The sequence below is a fragment of the Helianthus annuus genome, chromosome 4, assembly GCF_002127325.2.
Source record: "Helianthus annuus cultivar XRQ/B chromosome 4, HanXRQr2.0-SUNRISE, whole genome shotgun sequence".
In the NCBI taxonomy this organism is placed as follows: Eukaryota; Viridiplantae; Streptophyta; class Magnoliopsida; order Asterales; family Asteraceae; genus Helianthus; species Helianthus annuus.
Window position 1 is genome coordinate 29,360,490 of NC_035436.2, and position 21,844 is coordinate 29,382,333.

At 40.0% G+C, this 21,844-nt stretch overlaps 1 long non-coding RNA gene across 1 annotated transcript in view; it reads right to left on the reverse strand.

The window, feature by feature from the left end:
- Window positions 1–1,822: 1,822 nt before the first annotated feature.
- Window positions 1,823–21,844, reverse strand: part of LOC110934479 — a 34,732-nt gene continuing 14,710 nt past the window's right edge. The window contains exons 2-3 of the long non-coding RNA XR_002588376.2: window positions 2,499–2,556; window positions 1,823–2,028 (exon numbers count right to left, since the gene is read on the reverse strand). This is a non-coding gene — a long non-coding RNA (uncharacterized LOC110934479). The remainder of the gene's footprint in view (window positions 2,029–2,498; window positions 2,557–21,844) is intronic.

A 21,844-nucleotide genomic window follows, 5' to 3' on the forward strand; every position in this document is an offset into this window, starting at 1 on the left:
GATCGGGTTAGGTTATCAAACCGGGTTCAACCCTATTGACGGACGAATGCCTGCTATTCCATAGCGCTTTGGGAGCGTTTATTATTTTTGCGCTTTTTGTGTGTTTTGATTTAACCAACACCTTTAATACATATGTATGCTAACGTTTTCGATGAAAAAAGTCCAAGAAATCAACATCAATGTACTATAACGATCACAAAGCCGTTAAATAGCCATTGGGTAATTGTTGACTTAATAAAGTCAAATTACTATTTTACCCTCTAATTATTCTGTTTATTGTTAGTTAGGAAGTTAGAGAACGGTTAGTCATTTAGTGTTTGTCTGTATATAATTAGGGCTTGTATCATTTTGGGGATAATTCAATTCAAGCTTTTCATTCTCTCAATTTACATGGTATCCTCCTGGTTCGATTCTGTTTTTTTTTTTTTTCGTTTCAGCGATCAATTTCTTGGTGATTTCTTCAGTTTCTTCGTTCATTTTTGTTCTTTTTGCTCTGTTTTTCATCATGCCTGAATCGATTCCGTCTTCTAGTGCGATTGATTCTTCCAATCCTTTGTTCTTACATCCTTCTAATCATCCTGGGATGCTTCTTGTTTCCAAACCGTTTGATGGCTCGGGATTTGGTGCGTGGAAACATGCCATGACGATTGCCCTATCTGCGAAGAACAAATTGCTGTTTGTCAATGGTGAATTTGCTTCTCCTATTCATTCTTCTCAACTTTCTCTCTGGAATCATTGCAATGACATGGTGATTTCTTGGATCTTAAACACATTATCTTGAGAAATCAGTGGAAGTGTTCTTTATGTTGCGTCTGCTCGACAATTATGGCTTGAACTCAACGATCGATATGGTCAAGACAATGGTGCCAAGTATTATCAATTGCAAAAGAGTTTAACTGATCTTGTTCAAGGTAATTCTGATTTTGCTTCTTATTTTACGAGACTCAAGACTGTTTGGGATGAGTTAATGTCAATTAACACCATTCCAATATGCACCTGTGGTACTGCTAATCTTCTGGCTAAGAGAGATGAAGATCAGCTTTTTAGGCAGTTCTTGATGGGTTTAAACCCCTGTCATGATACGGTCAGAGGTAATATTCTTATGATGAAACCGTTACCTACTATCAATCAAGCTTATGCTCTTGTTGTTCAAGATGAGAAACAAAGGGAGATTCATTCTTTATCTCCTTTTCCTTCTGAATCTGCATCTGTGAATGTTAATACTCAGCTTTCTTATGGGAATTCTAATAATAAGAAGGTGCAAGTTTGTTCTCATTGCAAGAAATCTGGACATCATGTCAGTAAATGTTACAGAATCATTGATTTTCCCAAAGACCTTAAGTTCACAAAGTCAAAACGTGGAACTGCTAACAATGTGGAACTTGAATCTGACTTGCCTTTTCAACAGTCAACAAATCCTTTTGTTAATAGCACTTCTCCTGAATCTTCAAATGGTTCATCATTTATCTCAGTTACACAATACAATGAGTTGATAAAATTGTTGCAGCATCACAATTTTGCAAAAGAAACTCAATCACAGCCTACTTCTTCGATTCATGCTACTAATTTTGCAGGTATTATGGCCTGTAATTCCACTAATGTTCACACAAAATGGATCATTGACACTAGAGCCAGTTATCACGTTATCACATGTGTAATGATCCAAATCTATTTTCCAATCTTCACTACATTTCAACTCCGTTTTTGATTGGTCTTCCTAATGGCCATGTTATGTCACACCCCGATTTTCGGTTTAGGCGGAAGCGTATGGCGAGGTGTGACGAGAGCGGCAATCGTTACAATCAATCGAGTAAACAACATATTTGAAACATAAAAGATGTTCATCCATACATTTGATTCAAAACCATAATTTACATTACATACGTCTTGTTTGAAACTTGAAACAACAACAACTTTAACTACATTATTCAAAGTTCAAAACATAACACTAAAAACGGATGACATCACAAAAGCTTGCGTTCTTGATAACCATTTGAACATATTTTTCCATAGCCGTCCACTAATCTCCTGTAATACATGTTAATTTTGAAAACATCAACAAAAGTTGAGTGAATTCATGTTATTTTGTTTCCGCATCAAATGAGTCTCCAAAACATTTGAAGTAATAAAATTCGTTTTTGTATAGTATGATAAAAAAAATTGTATGATCATTAGTGTGTTGCAAGGACACTAATATGTATGCCGAATAGGAGGCAACCAAACCTTGACAATTTATCGTGTGTGTCAACGACACTAGTTTGGACACAAAGGCACTCTTGACGATCGTGGTTATCGTTGTCGTTAAGAGTGGGGCTTGCCAAAACCCAAATAGATCTATCCGTTTGTTCCTCGGTACTTGTTTATTCATTAATGGCCCCTTTATTTTAACACCTATCCGCATGTGATCAAAATAGTTTCATTGTATTATCATACTATTTGTAACATGTATACATCCCCGAAAGTTTAAAACTATAAACATTCGGAAAACATGAACTCACAGATTTGCGTTCCGTGCAAATCTCTATTCGATTCCTTGTTCGCGGTTCGTTTCTCGACCTACAAGTGTTCTAATTTAGTTAGACACTTAGGTTTGTTTTTGTGTATGGTACAAATATTCTATCTTGTATTTTGTTTTTGTGTTTTCATATATATATATAACTTCCTTGTATATACACATTTATTTTATTTTATTTGTGTTTGAATGGGCTTAATTTATGTTTTAGAATTTAAGTCCATTTTGGGTATTTGGTGCTTATGGGCCTAGCCCAAATAACTTTGTTTAAAGATATGGGTCAAGCCCAAATTAATTTATAGGAGTGGGCCTTAGCCCAAAACATTTTATAAATGTAGGCCTAGCCCAATTTAGTTTATAGTTGTGGACTTAGCCCAAATAACTTGGGTAAGAATGGGCCTAGCTCAAATTGTTTTCTAAAATATATCTAGTCCATAATAATTTGTAAATATTGGGTTTTTAGCCCAAGTATTTTGTAAAGTGGGCTTTAGCCCAATTTTGACTAAAAATACATTTTAGTCCATTGTTTTGTAAAAGTGGGCCTAGCCCAAATTTTGTTTATGAGAAATGGGCATTAGCCCAATTTTAATTTATGGACCACTTTTTAAACTACATAATTTTTGGGCTAGTAAATAAAATAAAAAAAAATAATAATAATAGTAATACTTGTATTTTTATAAAAATCTAATTTTTTATAAAAATTGTTACTTATGCCATAGTTGAACATTTTAGTGCATAAACTTGTGTGACGGTTCGTATTTTATTCTAGTCATTTACTACTTGTCGGTTTTATTTATTCGTATCATTTATCCCGTTTGTGTTGTCCGTCATGTTTTACCATTTGCTTTGTTTGTGCCATTTTTGTTTGTCCAAAAGTCCATATAGTCCAATAGTGTCCGAATTTGTCCATTTGTGTTTTCGTGTCCAAGGATGGACATTTTATTTCGTTTTCAAGTTTATATATATATTTTGTAATTTTTATGGATGTGTAACAATTTTGCATTTGTTCCTACTAGAACTAACATATGATGTACACATCAAAATATATAAACTTATGATACTTGATGAATACTTTTGTAAGTACACATTTTATCCAAAAATATATACTTGTCATTTTTATTTAGAAATCTTTTTATAAAACATGGATTTATGACTTTCTCCAAAATTTGTTTAACCATGTTTAAAGACTCCAAATAATTGTTTTAGTAACAAACTTCTTTGTTTAACAACTTTTAACACATCACAAAATTTATAAAAATTTTGCCATAGTTTTGTTTGAAATATGGATTTTCCCCAAGTTTATACAAAACTTGTTTTCAAATTATTTCAATACAAAACATCATCAAGTATCAATATCAATCAAAATTTGTCAACAAAAGTAGCATGAACATGATATTGTTCTTATCTTTCCCAAAAAGGAAACTTTATTCCTTATTTTTGCCAAAAAATTGTAGAAAGAGATTTTATGAAAAACTCTTGTTTTAGATGTCTTACAAAGTCATTTGAAGCATAAACACGTATTCAAAATGTTTACTACTAACATATTTCTTGCTTTTGATTCTTTCCAGAAATGGAAACTTTATTCAATAAATTTTCCAAAAATTTATTTTCTTGTTTTTAAACGGTTTTTCACATTTTACTAGTATGCATGTTCATCAAAAACTCATGTTGATCACTTTGTTGATGAATCTTGGTTGATCCTACATGCATGTATGTAGATCATATTTTTGAGTAAGAATAACAAAGATTCAAGTTTATTAGCCTAGATTTCTCCAAGTTCATCTCTTAATCATAGAAAAATCATGTTTAAAAATAATGATTTTTAGTTGTTTATTGTTATTTTTCAAGTGAGTTTATGATGAACTTGTAAAAGAAATCAAAAATAAAAGTGAAGCTAGTACGATGTTCTTACAAATTTTGCAAGGAAACAAAGATGATGATAAGAAATCTTGATGATTTTAGGCTTTAAGTTCCACCAAAAGAGCTCCAACTAGCTTTTCTAAACACCCTAGTAGTTTGATTCATCCATGGACCTCCATACTTGCAATAATCTCTAGTGTTTGAATTTTGAAAATGTGAAGATGGTGGTGTGCTTGGTTCAAACGATTTTAGAGAGAGAGAGTATAGGAAGTTGTAATGTTTGATGGGTTTGGGAAAAATGAATGTAAAGGTAGAGTGTAAGAAAAGATTTTCTTGGATACACTAATAATAACCTCCTTGTTCCAACACACCACTTTTGAGATGAGTGGGCTTAGGTGGGGGTCCCACATCAACAAAAATCAGCCAAAAGGGAAGAATTTTTGCTTTATTTTTTTATTAAAATCTTGTTTAATTTATAATCTTTAAGCATTTTTAGAACTTTGACATTTTTTATAAAAATATCTACAAGGTTTTAAGCTCTAATATTTGAATGTAGTGTGACACTAGGTAAAATTAGTTCACCAAAATTTTTAGTTTGTAATTCGGGTGAAAAAGTCGGTTCGGGTCCTGTACCGGCTTAAATACTGACACCGTGTTTTGTTTAGATAAATACATAACAAAAGTTATTTTTGCACATGTTTTATTATCCAAATAACTAATCCAACTTTTTAGACTAAAAATTTTATTATTTTTGGCACGGTTCCGGTACCGGCTTTACTGACTGGCAGTTTACTGAACTAGCCGTACAACTTAACGCAATAAGATTCGATTGCGGATTTTGTGTCGTTTTTAATACCCATTATATTATTTATGTCAAATAATATTTATTTTTGGGTTTTCGGACAGTTACTGTTTTGTTCTGCGGAATGCTGTACACTTCCGCATGATTGCTGTATTTTTCTGCGGACTTGGACAATTTGGTTTTTAATTGCAATTTTGTAAATAATAAGGCACATATTATTTTTGGACAAAGCTTTTTATAGAATATTTGTGTAGACATATCCGTATGTCTTGTTTTTATCGTGTCAGACTGTACCGCGACTAGTACTGACAAGTATTGTTTAATCGCGTTCCTATTGTTAGTCTAGGATATTGTTTCCAATCGCAACGGATTTATTATCATAATTTACTATGATTTTTGTAATTCCTAGACTCTCAAGACTTTAATTAATTAAAATCAAGTCGTATACGCGAAAATAAAAATTTAAATAGTTGTTCAGGTTGTACGGAATTACCGGAATTTTGCCGATTATCACATTCTCCCCCTGTTAAAGAAAATTTCGTCCCGAAATTTTAGGTTGCGTTACTCTTCGTTGGGACTTTCTTAAACAAATGAGGGTACTTCTTTTTGAATTTGTCTTCTCGTTCCCATGTGAACTCGAGTCCTCGTTTCGAGTTCCATCGGACTTTGAATAGTTTGATACGACTTCTCCTCGTTTTGTAAATCTTTGAAACCAGAACCTCAACAGGTTCTTCGATGAAATGGAGTTTGTCGTCTACATGGATTTCGTACAGGGGAATAATAAGTGATTCATCCGAAAGACACTTTTTTTTAAATTCGACACATGAAAAGTGTCATGAACGTTACCGAGTGATTCAGGCAGCTTTAACTTGTAGGCGACATTTTCAATCTTTTCCAAGATCTCATAAGGTCCTATGTATCTCGGGCTAAGCTTCCCTTGCTTACCGAATCTAGCTACGCCTTTCCATGGCGAGACTTTTAACAACACCTTGTCTCCAACTTCAAAAGACAACGGTTTGCGACGTCTATCCGCGTAGCTTTTCTGTCTGTCTCGAGCCGCCTTGATATGGTCTCGAATCTTGAATATTTTATCGGTAGTTTCTTGAACTAACTCAGGACCTAACATTTGTTTGTCGCCTAATTCTGCCCAGCATAGCGGAGATCGACACTTACGGCTATATAATGCTTCGAATGGTGCGGCTTTAATACTCGTGTGATAACTGTTATTGTATGAGAACTCCACTAGAGGCAAGTGAGTATCCCAATTTCCACCTAAGTCCATCACACAAGCACGCAACATGTCTTCTAGAGTTTGAATTGTGCGTTCACCTTGGCCGTCTGTTTGGGGATGAAAGGCCGTGCTCAAATTTAATTAGGATCCAAAGGCCTTTTGAAAAGACTGCCAAATCCTTGATATAAAACGACCGTCTCGGTCAGAGATTATCGACAAAGGTACACCATGTCTTGCTACAATTTCTCTGAGATAGATTTTAGCTAACTTCTCAGTACTATCTTTCTCACGGATAGGCAAGAAGTGAGCTGACTTGGTTAATCGGTCGACGATTACCCAAATCATGTCGTGACCACGAGAAGTCCTGGGTAATTTAGTCACGAAATCCATAGAAATATGTTGCCATTTCCAATTAGGGATTTTGGGTTGTTGTAGCAATCCAGAAGGTTTTTGGTACTCGGCCTTAACTTTAGCACATGTTAGACATTTTCCAACATATGTCGCAATATCACCTTTGATATTAGGCCACCAATAAAATTCCTTGAGATCGTGATACATCTTATCTGTTCCAGGATGTATCGAATACTTGGATTTATGAGCCTCGTCAAGTATTAGGCCTCGAAGACCACCAAAATGAGGAATCCATATTCTATTCATAAAATATAAGGCTCCGTTCTCTTTCGACTCTAATTGTTCTTCCATACCTCTAAGCATTTCTGCTTTGATATTTTCTGGTTTTAATGCTTCTTGCTGAGCATCAAGAATTCGAGAGGTAAGGTCGTTATGAATTGTTAGCCTTAAAGATCGCACACGCAAAGGTTTAACTCGTTCTTTTCGACTTAGAGCATCCGCGACAACGTTCGCTTTGCCCGGATGATATTTGATCTCACAATCGTAGTCATTCAACAATTCGACCATCGTCTTTGGCGAATATTTAACTCTTTCTAGTTAAATATATGTTGAAGACTCTTGTGATCCGTGAATATCGTGCATTTAGTACCATAAAGATAATGACGCCAAATTTTTAGTGCAAATACCACTGCACCTAACTCTAGGTCATGTGTGGTATAGTTCCTTTCGTGAATCTTTAATTAGCGTGATGCATATGCAATAACTTTCTCCCTTTGCATCAACATGCATCCTAACCCTTGCCGTGAGGCGTCACAATAGACTACGAAATCATTTGTACCATGTGGGGGTGACAGAATTGGAGCATTACAGAGTTTGTCTTTAAGTAGTTGAAAAGCTGCTTCTTGTTTCTCTCCCCATTCAAATTTCTTATCCTTTTGAGTGAGAGAAGTGAGGGATTGTGCAATCTTTGAAAAGTTCTCAATGAACCTTCGATAATAACCGGCCAATCCTAGTAATTGACGTATTTCAGTCGGTGTCTTTGTACTCCAATTCTTTTTGGCCTCATTTTTTGATGGATCAACATGTATGCCTTTCTCATTAACTACGTGTCCGAGAAATTGAACTTCGCGAAGCCAAAATTCGCATTTGGAAAATTTCACATACAATTTTTCCTTTTTCAACAACTCAAGAATAATTTTAAGATGGTACTCGTGTTCACTCTTGTTTCGTGAATATATCAATATATCATCGATAAACACTATCACGAATTTGTCAAGGTAAGGCTTGCACACGCGGTTCATTAAGTCCATGAACACCCCTGGTGCATTTGTTAAGCCAAAAGGCATAACAAGGAACTCGTAATGTCCGTAGCGAGTTCAGAATGCCGTTTTTGGAATACTTTCTTCTTGAACTCTGAGTTGATGGTATCCTAATCTCAAATCGATCTTCGAATAATAGCTCGATCCTTGAAGTTGATCGAATAGATCGTCAATCCTCGGTAATGGATACCGATTCTTGATTGTGAGTTTATTCAACTCCCGATAGTCTATGCACATCCTAAAACTTCCATCCTTCTTCTTCACGAACAGCACTGGAGCTCCCCAAGGTGAGTGGCTTGGTCTGATGAAACCCTTATCGAACAACTCTTGAAGTTGTGTGGATAATTCTTGCATTTCCGAAGGAGCTAATCGGTATGGAGACTTTGCCACAGGTGCGGCACCTGGAACTAAGTCTATTCGAAATTCTACTTGTCGTTGTGGAGGTATTCCCGGCAAGTCTTCTGGTAAGACTTCAGGGAATTCCTTCACAACAGGGATTTCCTCAATTTTTAGCTCATTGGCCTTCTTGTCAACAATGTGCGCTAAAAATGCTATACATCCTTTTCGTAGGCACTTTCGGGTTTTCATACAGGAAATGATTCGTAACGGCATTTCATTTTTCTCACCGTGAACAAGAAGTGTTTCGTTATTAGAAAGGGGAATTCGAATGATCTTGTCGTAACATACGACTTCAGCTTGGTTGGTAGATAACCAATCCATTCCAACTACAATATCAAAACTACCTAGTTGAATGGGCATTAGGTCAATTTTGAATTTTCGTCCTCCTAACTCTAAGGAGCATCCTTTAATAATGTTATTGGATTCAATCACCTTTCCATTCGCTAATTCGATAGTGAATGGAACATCTAGTTTAGTTGAATTTAGTCCAAGCATATCTTTAAATTCTAAAGATATAAAACTAAAATCTGCACCGGTATCAAATAAAATAGAAGTGAAATGATCGTTGACAGGAAACGTACCAGTGATTACGTTGGGATCCTGTCGCGCTTCTTTGGCTCTAACCACAAAGGCTCGTCCGTGGCCTTTGATTTCTTTTGGACAGTCTTTCTTGAAGTGTCCCATATCACAGCAATTGAAACAGCCTTGGTTTTGTCCTCGTTCATTATCGTTTCTGTTGCCTCCTTCTTTCTTAACTACCTTGTTGTTACCCCAACATTTTTCTGTGCGGTGACCCATTTTCCCGCATTTATCACACTTGGTGGCTTGGCATCCACCATAGTGGTGATAACCACACTGTTTACACTTAGGTGCATTTCCATTATATTTCTTACCACTCGTTTTCGTTGTGACAATGAATACCTTGGTTTTTCTTACCTGTAGGGGTTTTCTTATGTTTGTTGTTCGACATAGAATCTTTCTTGAAATATGAATACTTTCTCTTATTGTTACTCGAATTAGACTCCACATGCGTCTCCTTTTTCACCGCACCTTTATTCAGTTTTCCCATCCTTACTACATCCTCGTAAGACTTAAGGCAAGAGTTATAGCCTGAGCAATTCTCAATATGGTTCCTCTAGTTCCGCCATTGTTTGCAGTATGGTTTGCTTCATGTTGTACGATTGCTTCCGCAACTCACTGGTTCAGTAGAGCATCAAGCTCAGCTCGTGTCATAGGTAAGGGTTCCGTTTGGGCTTAAAAAGTGTTACTTCATTCTGGTGCCATGATCTTCATATATATATAAAATATATATCGAAGAGATTAGACATGAACGAAAATAAAAACATATCGTCACGTACTATGATCATAAGGTCAAGATAGATCATAATGATACTTATGCAAATCTTTCGCACCATATTCATCACATCCTTGCAGGATGTAAAATAAATTACAACAGTGTGTCAATAAGAAAATACCAACTTATATATGCCATGTCACCTTTTTACAATTATTTTTGTGAAGAAAACAAAAATAATCTCGGAGTTACATCACTTCGGTCGATACAAGACATATAGTAATATATAAAATAAGGTGAAGTCTTTTCTTCACATTGTTCCTGATTGATATTAAGTCTCCAAATCTTCAACAGTCTTTAGTCTTTCACAAAATCAGGTATACTTCCCAAAAGTTAGTAATTGAACATAACTATCGTGGTGTGGGATATGTAAGTGAAGACTTAGAAATTAGACCGTGAAGGCACGTAACCTCCTCCTCAAGACCAAAAATGTGCCTAATGGTGGCAGTCGAGTGGTTCTCAAGGGTATGAATGTGTTCCTCAAATGATAGAGGCGCTTTGTGGAATGTAGAGTGTGGAGGTACTGATAGGGGAAAAATGATAGTAATGGGCCATTCCGGGGGAGGTCGAGTAGCATAAATCTGAGTCTTAAGATCATGGACTCATCGAAAGGGAAAACTAAGATGAATCTTGGAAGATAAAACTCAGAGTTTATAATAGTAAGTGGAAAATGGCATGGAAGATAAGGATTAGATGGGCTCATGTCCGGTAGTGGAGGTTGAGAATGTGCATCGGAATAGTAAGGTGGAGAGTCGTGGGTGAGAGGATGTATGTGTTGTCCATATGCCTTAGCAGAACAACCATCTGTTTAGGAGGGGAAAACCAAGCAGTTACCTCTATCCTTACAGTATGTATTCCATACTCTATGGACCTTGGTCGTCCAAAGTAAGGAAAGTCCTTCGTCGCATTAACTCATGTGACGAATACATTGGTATTGTTTGAGCTCAACGAATTCCAACAAAGTTGTTATGATTTCTATAGATGTCGAATGGAATATGGCTAGAGACTTGTGCCATGGCTCGTGCCATATTACCCTTTGAGACAAAACGAATGTCAAATAATGGATTTTATCGCAATAACTCCAATAAATATGATAAGGTGTTATAGGCACCGTGAGATTAACCCAAATGTTGGAGTTTTAGAATGTTTGAGGGAAATCCTTCCTGGATGGTTTTCCTAATCTGTTTGCTTAGGTGACTTGTCTCAACTGACTTGTGATATAGATCGGATGCTAGGCACGAAATCAATACGTGTAGTTTTTAATGTGTTGTGGGGAATCATAGTAATCACCTTAGTTAGCGTTCTAAGAAATGGAAAAATTGAATTCTTAAGTAACAATTCAAGAATTTTGAATAGGTAGTGATCATTAGTCTGACCCGCAGGGCCCACCAGGATTCCCATCCACTGCAAGTTATTATTACATGGGCCCCCGTAATAATAAATTGCCTTGTATGGTCACCCTAGCGTTCCCTCGTTCAAAACAGACGATCAGTCTGTGACAACCCTCACTAAACCAGGTATCCGTATGACTTAATTAACTATTAATTGTTGCCTAATTACTGTGCTTAACTGAGATTTATGATAAACTGCTACTTGATTATTGATACTTGTACATATCTGCATCATACTTTGATTTTTCTGTCACTACATTACTTATTTACTGAACTTTAGTGACAAACATGATGCACAAAAGCACAGTAGCATTTGAACGGATAACCTATGGAACATGCTGATATAGCCAGCATCAGGCAAACACTGCCTCTAAAGGCCTGAATGAGCCAGAAGTATTCTACTACACCCATAGAGTGTGTAGGGATACAAGGGTTGTATAATTGCGTCTCTAGGAATAAGATACAGAGATTGGATGTGCCTAAAACGTACTCTAAGCACAAAACACAGCACTTTTATCAACACACTAGCTTCTAGTTAATTAATAAAGTGCCAAAACATGGGGAAATATTCCTGACACTTTGCAGAACAAATTGTGTCGCTAAAAATATTAATTACGACGCTTAAAGGATTACTTAAGCACTTTAACGGATTACTATCCAACCAAACAACCGGACTATACCCGGAACATAAAAATATTGCCAGAAATATTATTGGTATTTTTCTGAACCAGTTAGGGTCCCTGATTACCCTAACACCCGCATTATAACGCATCAAACAACTAACGGGGTTAAACTCTAAAAGTAACCGACTTAACCAAATTAAACTCTAACTGAACGATCAAGATCCAACCGGGTGACCCCACCCCCCTTTGGGCCGGTTTGGTCCCTTTGTAACTAAGGGTACACCTTTTGATTATTATAATAGATTACGTGGATATCTAGACGACATAAACCGATGGACGATAGCACTTGAATTCTCTATAAAAACCCTCCACCACACACAAGACTTCTCACACTTTCCAACCAACACCTTGCTCTCTCTCTTGCTCCCTCTCTTCTCGGCCGAGAGCACCCACAAGCCATCCATCCATTTCGGTTTTTGATCTAGCCATTCCACACTCATACAAGGCATTCGGATCACGTACGAGGAAGCTTGAAACAAGCGGAAGTTGGAGGACCACGTTCATTTGCTTTTATCCACGCCATTTTCGCCAAAGATCTTCCCTAGCCCCGAGCTAGAGGTATAACATTTAAAACTTGTTCTTGATCGTATCTAAAGTGGTTAAAAGGATTTTTAACGGTTAAAAGTCGGAAACCCATCTTTTGAATCTATAAAGTCTACTAAAACTCGAATATCGTTGGTTAAAAGCATATAACGCGTGTAAAAGTCGTAGTATTCGAATATGTTGGTTATTGAGACCCGATCTACGATGTGGTGGCTCTTATCATCGTTTAACCCGACTTTGTTAAGATCCCGAATCTTGACATACACTTGTTTCTTTTGTACAAGGGTTAAAAGGTGAAACTCCACCACACGGGAAACATGAACTTGTGTAAAAGTGTTTTGACATGAAAAATAGTATTTAAAACGAGCCGATCTACGTATGTACAAGTGGTACATTCGTAGAACCAAGTGTCGAGAAAATCATGTTTTATATAAGTTGGATAACATGTTAATGAATATGATTTTTACAAACTACAAGTGTGTAAACACTTGTGAAACGAAAGATCCGACAAAATAACAATTTTTATAAAAGTTGTCGGGAAGTTGTAAAGGATGATTTGTTCTAAAAACGGGGTTTTTACAGGACTAAACTATTTTATACATAGATCCACTAAAGATAACGAGATCTACACAATAGTTTTAGAAAAATTACAAGTTCATGTGATAATGTGATTCTACATACTAGTCTACAAGTTTGAAGTGTTGAAACTTGTTTAATGTGTTGGAAATTGATTGGTTGATTTAAAAGAAGTGTTGAAATGATTTTGTAAAAGAAAATGATACGCTTGAAGGCGTGGCCACCTCCAGTTACAGGGGAAACTCTGGCGAAATTTTTCTAAAATCTAACACTTAGAATTATTTACAAGTGTTAGAGTTATTTTTGAAATGTTTACAAAATATATTTCGCCATGACTTTATCACAAATATTCGGAGGTGGGATTTTCACAAAAATAAACGTGATAAATATTTATTCGATAAATATATTTTCTCACAACACTGTTTATGATTATTTTGTGAAAATATATAAATATTATTTTTAGAGTAAAAATAATATTTACAAACTTTGTCGAACCCAAAATAATACCAACGCCTACACGACAAACATATAAGTTACAACGGTAATTACTATTACCACTTAATCGCCAAAACGTAACTTACGCCTTATACGGAAATATTCACGAATGCGAATATTGTCAACGTATTATTTTGGAAAGTATTATGTAAAAAGAAAATATATTATTTTTGAGAAAAATAATTATATTTTGGAATGAGAAATAAAATATATTAAGTGAGACTTAATATTGTAAACACGCATGTATTAATTCCCCCATCCTTGGGAAGGAAAGTAAATTACCAAGTATATACACGGAACGGTTGTCTAACCGTTTCCCAAAATTAAACTATAAAGCTGAAGCACGGCCATCCGTCTAATAGAATTAGCACATGTAGGTCGTTGCGCAGCAGTTGGATATTTGGATTACTTGGTATTGTGACGCACTCACTGTGAGTTCATGTCCCCCTTTTCTCTTAACTGTTTTCAGTTTTATAAACTGCGGGGGTGAAATACATGTTACTATGATTATGAATATGTTTATACATGGTATGGTTAGCGTAAGGAGGTTTACTACTTAGATCATGTGAGTGGGTAGGCACAACTTGAGGCCATTAATCCTCGTAGTAGGACCGAGGGACAGGAGCGGTAGATCTATCTGGGTGTAGCGAGCCCAGCCCCAGGTCCAGCATAACGGACCTCGGGGTGACTTAGTGCCCGACGCATAAATCCGCTAGGTTTGAGTCATCCCTACTTGCACTTCACACATATCAATGGCCTTGCAAACCATTGGTGATCTCTTTTTCCTTATTTGCTACATACCAGGTTTTTGATAAAGATAACGGTTTGTTTACTCACTATCGCATGAACTCGCTCAACATTATTGTTGATTTTTCAACTTACATGTATTTCAGGAAATTAACGATCTGGCGCGGTATGGCTTGTTTTCCGCTGCATTAGGCCCGAGGTCATCCAGGGTTCGAGGCTTGTGACTCTTTCCTGGACAAGTCACAGTCCTTGGATCATGTTTATGTTAAGTTTATATTTGTAATGTTTAGACAAATTATGGTTGTTGGGTGTTAACCCGTTAAGACAATGTTTTGGTATTTTTATTTTAATGGGTGATCTTGCATATTTTTAATTCATATAGCTTGTTATGATTAAGCTATGGTATTAAGAAGTCACACCAAATTAACCACGCTTCCGCAAAGCCAGGGTGTGACAGCTTGGTATCAGAGCTCTGATCATAGCGAACTAGGATTCCTTCTCGAGTCTAGACTATGATCACTAGGGCTCTCACGAAAACATTTTTTTTCTGCATACCACTTAAGTCCAGATTCAAAACGTTTTTATAAACAAATGTTGAGCATATTTTATTTAATTTTAGGCTCAGTCTGGGAGGCTGAGGTTCGGTCTGGGAGACTGAGGCTCAGTCTGGGAGGCCGAGGCTCGATCTAATGGATCGAGGTAGTTGTCTAGTGGGACTAGGGAGTCAGTCTGGGAGGCTGGGAGAATTTGCTAGTGGGACTAGGGAGTCAGTCTGGGAGGCTGGGAGAATTTGCTAGTGGGACTAGGGAGTCAGTCTGGGAGGCTGGGAGAGTTTGCTAGTGGGACTAGGGAGTCAGTCTGGGAGGCTGGGAAAGCTTGATAGTGGGACTAGGGAGTCAGTCTGGGAGGCTGGGAAAGTTGGCTAGTGGGACTAGGAAGGACAGTCTGGGAGGCTGGGAGGCTAGTGGGACTAGGAGGATTATGTGATTATTATTTGGTAACTTATGTGATTACCTGATTTACTGATTATTTGTGCATACTTGTGATTGTGTTACAGACACATGGATACATCAGGCACCGGAGACTCAGATACCACTGGACCTCTACCCATAGTGTCGGATGACATTGTGTCATCGGAGCATGAGGTGCATACCTCAGACTACACGAGTACGGATGATGTTGACTTCCAGCCGTTCGCTCTACCCGACGGCGCTGATGAGCATACTGCTGACTCCTTGCCCTTCGCTTTACCCGAGGGTGCCTATGAGCCTATTGATGGCGATCCTGCTGAGTATCTTCCCCTTGTTGTGATTCCAGCTCCGATTCCTCTTGCTTCTTACCCAGCACACGAGCTATTACCAGACGCCGAGGCTGACGGCGACATTGACCTCTACGAGGACGAGCCTTTTGAGGACGAGGTTCCTGATGCAGCCCCTTTACCCGCTGGCGGTCTCTTGATGATTGCTGATGCCCCAGCTGGAGACTCGCCCGTCCACTCACCAGTCCCAGACTCTTTTGAGTCTGTGGCATCTGCTCCGTCTCACGTGGTGAGCACGCAGCATTTTGTTCATGACTCGGACCCCGATCAGGCATCTTCTGCCGCCCCCATTCCGAGCTTTGTGTTCGAGCACGACGATATTGAGGATTCCGATCCCGTTTTTCCTCCAGGATTTGATCCTGACCGCGATATTGAGTATATTCCTATGGACCAGCATATAGAGGACCCTGTCGATCCTGTTGATCCCGTCGATCCTATCGATCCCTTTGATCCAGAGTTTGATTTTGACATGGCTTTTGATGACCCGGAGCCTGCCGTAGCCCCAGAGCAGGCAGCTGCTTTCGATCCTGTGCATGAGCATGACTTGGTACATGCCGACGTACCTGTTGAGCCCGTTTTGGCTGACCCGCCAGTTGGCGATCTTCCTATTGATGATGTCCCTTTGTTAGTTGCTGATCATGCTGTTGATCCTTTTGTTGACCCACCTTTGATTGCTGACGTCCCTGTTGACCATCATGTTGATCATGTTGATCCTGTCATTGCTCCTTTTGATCCTGTACCCATTGAGCCGGAGCACGCTCTGTTTGCAGAGCATATGGATCCACCTGACGAGGAGGCTCAGCACGGTTGGATACCGGCTGACGAGGATGTTCCACCGCTTCCACCACATCACGCTGATGCACATCATACTGATTTTTCATTTCAGATCCCACCGTTTGTACCTCCAGCAGGGCCTGGAGAGGGCTCTTCAGCCCACCCTTTTGGTCACATACCGATGCCTATGCCTTTCGTACCTCAGATGACACCTGTTCCATCTTCTGTTCATGTAGCACCGTTCGATCCCACCAGCACGCCACTGCTTTGGTCATCTTCCTCTCCGATACCACCCACTGATCCATATCATCCATTCCATATGGGACATACCATAGAGGACGTCTTGATGTCCTTTGTCCATCAGCATGATTCCCATACACAGCGACTCCAGGAGCTCGAGAGAGCTCAGCTATCACTAGGTCCATACCATGGTCAGACATCCTCATCTTTTCAGCCTTTTCGATCATTACCCCCGGACTTTGCTGCCCGACTTTCGACTATGGAGCAGCAGATTGCATCTGTTATTCGCACTCAGCAGCGATGGAGGAGGACTGGCTTCATTTACGCCGCTTGCTTTACGCTCACTTTCCCCCTCCTCCACCCCCATCCGCTTAGAGCTCATCGGTGCCATAGTGGTAGACGATGGTGAGACGACCGCGATTGTGACTGCACAGCCTTTTGGAGACCATCTGACGATACTGATTTTTGTTGATATTTGTTGATGTACTGGATGTATGTGACACTGATGTGATATTGTTTTTGACAAGGGTGATGTAGCCCCTATTTGATTTGTGATTGTATGATACAGTGACGTACTGATACCCTTACCACATTATGGTCTCGATATATATAACAATCGCCGTATTCTCACCATATCTGATTCACTTGATTGCTTATTTATGTTTTGTGACATGGGATGTTGTATGTATGATATTTGCAACATGGGATGTTGGGACATGGGATGTTGTGTATATGATATTTGTGACATGGGATGTTGGGACATGGGATGTTGAGTGTGATATATTGATAACATGAGATGTTATATGCTATTACTATTACTATATACGTATGTTTATTATGGCCTAATCGACGTACGCATCTTTAGAAGATGGCACCAAGACGACAACCTCAGCCGATGCCTACTACTCAGGACGAACTACAGCAAGTTATTGCTGCCGCCATTGCTCAATATGCTGCCTCGCAAGGAGGACCAAGCGGAAGTAGCTCGAACATTAACGGCAACCAAAATCCTCCTCATGGTAACCCTAAGTCATTAAGACATACCATGGCCTAAACGGATTCCTTTAGCAGATGCTAATGCCGTTCCTATGATGTAATGTATGTGCAGGGTGCACCTACAAACAATTCTTGGACTGTAAGCCCATAAACTTTGACGGCACAGGTGGTGCTGTTGCTTTCGTCCGCTGGGCAGAGAAGACCGAGTCCGTACTTCGCATGAGCAAGTGCGCATTGGATCAGCAAGTCACCTACATCTCAGGGCTATTTGTGGAGGGAGCCCTATCCTGGTGGAATCTACAGGTCCAGACCCTTGGCGAAGCCGCAGCTTACGCACTGACCTGGACAGAGTTGAAAGAGCTTATGCGCAAGAAGTTTATGCGCAAGAAGTACTGTTCTCGCGCGGAAATTCAGAGGTTAGAGACCGAATTCTGGCACCTGAAGATGGAAGGTTCCAAGATAGCTGAGTATGTTCAGAGATTCCACGATTTGTCGCATGTGGTACCCTACATGGTTACACCGGAGTTCAAGAGAATTGAACGCTTCATTTGGGGATTGGCTCCTCAAATAATCACCATGGTGACCTCTTCCAAACCAGCAACAATCACAGAAGCCATTGATCTGAGTGTGGCTCTCACCGAAGAGGCGATTCGGTGGAACAAGTTTGATGAGGTTGAGCCCAAGAAGAAGGAGACTCATGTGGAGTCATCTGGTGGTAATAAGCGAAAGTTTTCGAGTTTCAAGCAAAGCACCGGGATGGTGGTTAAAAAGGGAGAATCGAATGCGCCAGCTCAAGATTCAGCTGGTGGTAGAAAGAAAGGGAAGGGATACATGGGTGCACACCCCAAGTGCAACTCATGCCAAAAACATCACTCTGGTCGTTGCAGCCTGAGAGTTTGTGAATCATGTGGGAAGACTGGTCATACGAAGGATTTCTGCTGGGCTAATGCTGGCCGGGGAGGCCAAGGAGGAAATGGGAATAGGAACAACCGTGGTGGTAATGGGAACCGCCCACAAGGAAATCAGGGAGGTGATGGAAACCGTGCCAATAATGCTAACCAAGCAGGCACCATGAATCGGAACCAGGGAAACCATCAAGCTGGAAACAATGGTGGAAACGGACAGAGGCCTGGATGTTTCAACTGTGGAGATCAGGGGCATTACAAGAAGAATTGCCCAGAGTTAAACCAGGCACACGGAAGAGTGTTTAACATGGAAGCCAGGGAAGCGCGCCAGGATCCCAACGTTGTCACTGGTACGTTCCCTGTAAACCAACGCTATGCATCCGTTTTGTTTGATACTGGTGCCGATTATAGCTTCGTATCACTAGAATTTAAGAATATGCTTGGTTTAGCCGCTAGTAAGTTAGATATTCCATACTCGATCGAATTAGCGAATGGGAAGTTAGTGGAAGCTAACGAGGTGATTCGAGGTTGTGTAATCGAATTGGGAGAGCGTGAGTTCGCTCTAGATCTACTACCCGTCCAGTTGGGAAGCTTCGACGTGGTAGTAGGGATGGATTGGTTATCGAGTAACAAGGCAGAGGTAGTTTGTCACGAGAAGATTATTCGTATCCCGACCAATGATGGTGAGACCATTGTTGTTCATGGGGAGAAGCGTGAGACGCCGTTGAGGATGATTAGCTGCCTGAAAGCGAGAAAGTGTTTGAAGAAAGGATGTGTTGCTTTTCTAGCACACATTGTGGATAAGAAGGCTGCTGAGCCGAAGATCGAAGACATCCCTGTCGTGAGGGAATACCCAGAAGTCTTTCCAGAAGACTTGCCTGGCTTGCCACCTCAAAGGCAAGTGGAGTTTCGCATCGACTTAGTTCCGGGCGCTGCGCCTGTGGCTAAGGCACCCTACAGACTTGCTCCGTCTGAGATGCAGGAACTGTCGACACAACTTCAAGAGTTGTTAGACAAGGGTTTTATCCGACCAAGCTTCTCGCCTTGGGGAGCTCCAGTTTTGTTTGTGAAGAAGAAGGACGGTAGTTTCCGCATGTGTATTGATTACAGAGAGTTGAACAAGCTGACGATCAAGAATAGGTATCCTTTGCCAAGGATTGATGATCTATTCGACCAACTTCAAGGTTCAAGTTTCTACTCAAAGATCGATCTTCGATCTGGATACCATCAGCTACGGATACAGGAGGAGAGTATCCCGAAAACAGCCTTCAGAACTCGATATGGACACTACGAGTTTCTCGTTATGCCGTTTGGTTTGACAAACGCACCTGCAGTGTTCATGGATTTGATGAACCGAGTTTGTAAGCCATACTTGGATAAGTTCGTGATCGTATTCATCGATGATATTTTGATTTATTCAAAGACGAAGGCTGAGCACGAGCAGCACCTTAGAGCCATTCTGGAGCTACTAAAGAAGGAACAATTGTACGCCAAGTTCTCTAAGTGTGAGTTTTGGCTACGTGAGGTGCAATTCCTTGGGCACGTGGTGAATGGAGATGGAATCCACGTGGATCCAACCAAGATCGAGGCGATCAAAGATTGGGAAACGCCAAAGACGCCAACCGAGATTCGGCAATTCTTGGGTTTGGCTGGCTATTATCGAAGGTTCATCGAGAACTTTTCTAAGATCGCTCAACCGTTAACGCTCCTCACGCAAAAGGATAAGAAGTTTGATTGGGGAATCAAACAGGATGAAGCCTTTCAGACATTGAAGGATAAGCTTTGCAACGCGCCAATCTTAGCTCTCCCGGAAGGTACCGACGATTTTGTGGTATACTGCGACGCATCGCGTCAAGGATTGGGTTGTGTGTTGATGCAACGCCAAAAGGTTATCGCCTATGCATCACGCCAGCTGAAGGTGCATGAAAAGAACTATACCACTCATGATTTGGAGCTAGGCGCAGTGGTTTTCGCTTTGAAGATCTGGAGACACTACCTTTATGGTACAAAGTGCACAATTTTCACAGATCACAAGAGCCTCCAGCATATATTCAACCAGAAGGAGTTGAACATGAGATCAAGTATCATCCAGGGAAGGCGAATGTGGTCGCTGATGCCCTAAGTCGTAAAGAGAGAATCAAGCCCATAAGGGTTAGGGCTATGGAAATGATAATTCAAACCGACCTTTCCTCGCGCGTTCGTGCAGCACAGCAGGAAGCTCTCAAGGAGGGAAACCTTGAGGAAGAATATCTCCGTGGGATGGAGAAGATTTTGGTGCCAAACAGGGAAGGAACGTTGTGTTTTGAGAAAAGGATTTGGGTTCCTCTGTTTGGTGGTTTAAGAGAAGTTATCTTTGATGAAGCTCACAAGTCGCGGTACTCTATCCACCCTGGAGCGGATAAGATGTACCAGGATCTTAAAGATTATTACTGGTGGCCTAGGATGAAGGGCGATGTTGCTATTTACGTGAGCAAATGTTTAACTTGCGCCAAGGTTAAGGCGGAATACCAGAAGCCTTCGGGACTTCTGCAGCAACCAAAAATTCCCCAGTGGAAGTGGGAAGAAATCTCCATGGATTTTATTACGAAGTTGCCAAGAACGCCAAAAGGCCATGACACTATCTGGGTGATAGTGGATCGCTTAACGAAGTCAGCACACTTCTTACCTATCCGCGAGAAGGATAATACAAGCAAATTGGCTGAAATCTACATGAGAGAGATTGTTACACGCCATGGAGTACCTCTCTCGATTATTTCTGATAGAGACGGGATGTTCGTATCGAGGATATGGCAATCCTTCCAGGAAGCTTTTGGCTCAAAGCTGAATATGAGCACAGCTTTTCACCCGCAGACCGACGGCCAAAGTGAGCGGACGATTCAGACGTTGGAGGACATGCTGAGAGCATGTGTGATGGATTTAGGCGGTAGCTGGGATAAGCATTTACCTCTGGTTGAATTTTCATACAACAACAACTACCACACCAGTATTGGTGTCGCGCCATTCGAAGCGTTATATGGGCGCAAATGTAGGTCGCCGCTCTGTTGGTCTGACGCAGGTGATAGACAATTGGTAGGTCTCGATGTAGTTCAGGAAACTACAGATAAGATCGCGCAAATCCGAGATCGCATTAGTGCGGCTCGTGACCGTCAGAAGACCTACGCAGATCTGAAAAGGAAACCTCAGGAGTTTGAGGTTGGGGATATGGTTTTATTGAAGGTATCACCCTGGAAGGGTGTGGCACGCTTTGGGAAACGTGGGAAGTTGAATCCACGCTACATTGGTCCTTTCAAGGTTTTGGAAAGAATTGGGACCGTAGCATACAAGTTGGATCCACCTGTAGAACTGAAT